This window comes from Triticum aestivum, chromosome 4B (genome assembly GCF_018294505.1).
Source record: "Triticum aestivum cultivar Chinese Spring chromosome 4B, IWGSC CS RefSeq v2.1, whole genome shotgun sequence".
In the NCBI taxonomy this organism is placed as follows: domain Eukaryota; kingdom Viridiplantae; phylum Streptophyta; class Magnoliopsida; order Poales; family Poaceae; genus Triticum; species Triticum aestivum.
In genome coordinates this window covers 99,158,499-99,163,140 of record NC_057804.1, presented here as the reverse complement: position 1 = coordinate 99,163,140, position 4,642 = coordinate 99,158,499, and positions in this window count along the sequence as shown.

Here is a 4,642-nt window from a genome sequence, read left to right as displayed (position 1 = left end):
AAAGCGTGTATGATAGGGAGACTATCACACACATTTACTTTTCCTCGACCATATGCGATTCGATGTAAGGCTACTGCCAATGCATGGGTCCTTATATGAGGTGCTAAGCACATTAAATAGCTTAGCAACTATACTCCCCCAATGCATAGGTTCTTAGCTTATGGTTGCTAAGCTTGCTTCATTTAATGTTTTAGCAACGAAAGCTCTTCATGTATTGGTGGGATTCCTTTCTTTAAATGTTTTGCCTAGGTTCACATGCTTAGCATTGTTTCTTCCTGGGGTCACCACACTCATTTCTCTCCTCTTAAATAACTTGTCACATCATATTTTTTGCCTACGTGGAAGGCTTAGCACATGTACATGGTGGAGCATTGGCAAGGGCCTAAGAGTGCATACAGTTGTCCCTATAAAACTATATGTGAAGCATGAATATATCCCACATGATTAATCCGTCATACCCGTTTCGGATGAAGGCCTACCGCACTCGTTCTTCTATGAGCAAATGTTTACAATGCGCACGACATCATAAACAGTTCATAATTGTCAAGCTTGTGTGATAAGATGACTTTCACAAACATTTAGTAAGAACAAACTGTGTGCGGTGTTGTCATTAATCTTACACATTTTTTCTTGGCTGATCGTGTGTGCATTAGAGATTCATCGCATACGTAGTGATCTGAGAAACGTGTCTGATCTTGACGTTTATCACAAACATTTTGCTTTCGCAAACCGTGTGCAGTGTAATGGCCTACAGAACATAATTTATCCCTAATTTAATCCCTTTATTTAAAATTCACAGACTTTGAATTTGAAAGTAGGCAATCACTTATTTCATATCAAACCATGTTTATTACAAATATAGGTTCAAGGACGAATGCATAATTCGATGCGTAGGTACATACACTGAAGAACTACAGAAGCAGCAAGTAAAGAATGATGAACCACAGTTGTACTAAAGACTGTAAAGAGAGAGGCAAAAGACATTCTGGCTGCTAGAGAAGGTGAAGCGAAATGTCCATATTGTGCCCTCCTCCATGCGTAATGCGCACGACTCTAGGCCAACTGTAAGTGCATCTAGTGCCACCCCTAGTTGGTTTTGGAGTATTGACGACAAAGTTGGTTGAGGGACTAATGCGTTTGTGAGAATTGCAGGATAACGCAGGAAGTGTCCCTCAATGATTTGGTTTACCTACCGGAGATGACCCCTAAAAATGTATGAAGACATTGACGACAATGGTGGTATGAGAAGATATTCATATTGAAGACTATGACATGAGAAGACATTGCATGAAGACTATGGAGCACGGTGACTGTGTGGTTTCGTTGTTTCCTTTTCTTCTTTGTTGAGTCATAGGAACCACCGTACTGTTAAGTGGGGTCCAAGTGAACTAAGTCAGAGTGACTGAAGTGATGCTCAACCCATATCCTATGTCTTCGAGCGAAGACAATGAGAGCAAATCTTATCCAGAGTTGGATGAGTCAGCTTTGCTTGTAGCCCAAGTAAAGTTGCCGCGTGTGTTTGAAATCTGACCGTTGGAACACATGTCAGTTCCTTAGTGACCCAGGGTCATTTCGAACAAATCAGGTCGGGTTGCCTAGTGGCTATAAATAGCCCACCCCCTACACCATTTAATTGGTGGCTGCTCAGAGTTAATATACGGCTTTTGTCGTTTGAGAGCAACCCACCTCGAAGCATTTGAGAGAGAGAAATCCTTGCGAGGACAAAGCCCAAACACCCAGAGCCAAGGAGTGTTAGGCATCACTGAAGTCTTTCTGTCTGTGTGACCTGAAGACTTATTACACTTGAGGACTGTGTATCCTCCAGCCGGTTAGGCGTCGCGTTCTGAGCATCCAAGAGTCATTATGGATTGCCGGGTGAACGAAGTCTGTGAAGGTTTGGAAGTCTACCTTGAAGACTTACCAGAGTGATTGGGCGAGGACTAAGTGTCCTTAGCTCAAGGGGAATAAGGTGAAGACACGGTCTTCTGAGTTGAATCTCAGCCTCCCTAACCAGACGTACAGTTGTCACAGCAACTGGAACTGGTCCAACAAATCCTGTGTCTTCAACAAGCAACTGGTTCTATCTCTTCCCTCCTTTACTTTGAGTTTGTCTTCGTGAAGTCATTGCTTATCGTCTTATCTGATTGACTTCATTGCTTGACTACTATTGTTGATTGGCTTCATACTATCTTCCATCCTGATCCTACTACCTAGCTGCTATTAATCTTCGAACGTTAATGCTATTGCATACTTGATTATGGCTTGCTTGTTGTAGTTTATCTTCCGCTGCATATCAATTAGGTTGTTTCTATTGTTTGTCTTTGAAACTTCCATGTTTTGAAGACTTTCATAAAAATCGCCTATTCACCCCCCCTCTAGTCGATAACTAGCACTTTCAATTGGTATCAGAGCAAGGTACTCCCTTGTTCTGTGTGATTCGGTTTAACCACCTGGAGTTTAGCTATGTCGACTGCAGGGATAATCAAAGTCTCCGCTGCTTGCCCCGTGTTCGATGGAACAGAATATCCCTACTGGAAGAATAAGATGCGCATGCATCTTGAAGCCATTGATGTCGACCTCTGGTATGTCGTCAAGAATGGCGTTCCCAAAACTGGTGAAGGTGTCACCCCTACTGATGTCAAGAAGTTCATTCAACTGGACTCGACTGCAAAGAACATCATCTGTGGTCATCTGACCAAAGGACAGTATGGCCGTGTGAGTGCTCTGGAAACGTCAAAGCTAGTCTGGGACTGGCTGTCCAAGGTCAATGAAGGCATCTCTACACAGAGAGACCAGAGGATCAGTGTTCTTCGCAATCTCTTCAATCGCTTCAAGAGAAACGACAATGAAAATGTCCAGCTCACGTTTGATCGCCTCACTGACATCACAAATGAGCTTCAGGCTCTCGGCGCCACTGAGATCACCAAGCATGAAATTGTCAAGACACTGCTGAGATCACTTGACACCTCCTTTGACACCCTTGCCCTCATGATACAAGAACGTCCTGACTTCAAGACACTCGATCCGTCTGATATACTTGAGAGGCTCAACACACATGAGTTCCAGCTTTCTGAGAAAAGAGATATCTATGGCCCCAACTATGGCCGAACTCGTGCTTTGAAGGCAAAAGTTGTTTCCTCATCTGAAGAAGAAGAATCTGACTGCGGTTCTGACGATCCTGAAGACATTGGAAGGGAGCTTGCTATGCTTGTGAAGAAGTTCCAGAAATTCACCAAGAAGAAGGGCTTCAGAAAGTCTTCACGATCCAGTTCAAGAAATGATGAAGCTTCCACTCAAGACAACAAGAAGAGAACATGTCACAAGTGTAAGAAGCCTGGGCACTACATCTCTGAGTGTCCTCAGTGGGACAACAAGAAGAAGAAGAAGAAGAGCAAGGAATATGACTCGATGACAAGAAGAAGAAGAAATCTTCGAAGTCTTCTTCCAAGTCCTCATCAAGGTCTTCATCTCACAAGAAGAGCTCATCTGGCAAGGCTCGTGCTTTTGTTGGCAAGGAAATGGATTCAGAGGAGGAGTCTGCTTCTGAGGAGGCAGAGGTGGAATCTGAAGCTGAGTCCGACTCTGGCGTTGCAAGTCTGGCTCTGGCCACAGCCTACATCGCAAAGTCCATCTTCAACACTGAAGACAATGACTCCCACACCAACGCTGATGATGACAAGGACGATCTTGCTCCCACCTACTGCTTCATGGCACGCGGTGCCAAGGTAAAATCGCGCGATGCTTACTTTCAAACATCAAGTGAAGATGACTCTGATTGTGAATCTAAACCCAGCTACAAAACACTTGCTAAAATTGCTACTGAACAACAAAGGGCTATGGAACATACTCAAAAACTGTTAGACAAAAGCGATGACCTATTGGACGTGGAAATGGCACGTTCACAGTCCTTAGTTGAAGACATAAAAAATCTTCATGCTAAGTATCAAGAACTTGAAAGTCTTCATGAGACTCTCTCAACCACTTATGAAAAGCTCTCCTATGATTATCTTCAAAGGAAGCAAGAGCTTGAGAAACTGAAAGTGGCTCATGAAGATCTTCAAAAAGAGAATGAGTCATTTCGCACTCAACAGATCAGTCCCGCTCAGGATGAATTTGAACCACCATGCTTAAAATGCATTGAGCGTGATAATGCTACCTCTATTGCTGAATGTTCCACTGCTGCTACTGTTGCTTTGTCTTCAACTACTGATGTGGTAACTAACCCCTCTTCTGAGGATACCATTACTATTGCTGATGAAAATGCTAGGTTGAAGACATTGCTTGAAACAGGGATGTATAAAAGTCTGAAAGGGCATCCGACACTTTGTGATGTCCTCAAAAAGCAGATTCTGAACCGAAACCCTAGGAAAGAGGGTATTGGTTCGAGAGGAAAATGAATGCTGATGGTTCCTACTGGAAACCTGAGCAGTATCCCAAAACCACATGGGTTGCTGCAAAGGAACCTTCAGTGGATCCATCTACTTTATCTAGATTTACCTGTGGTAATCCTATTATCATTGATGAATCCTTTGATGCAAACTATAAACTGTTCAAAAATCAGAATGGTGAAGTGTTTGCCAGGTATATTGGTACTAACTGCAGGAATGAACCTCCTATGAAGAAGATCTGGGTTCCCAAAGCT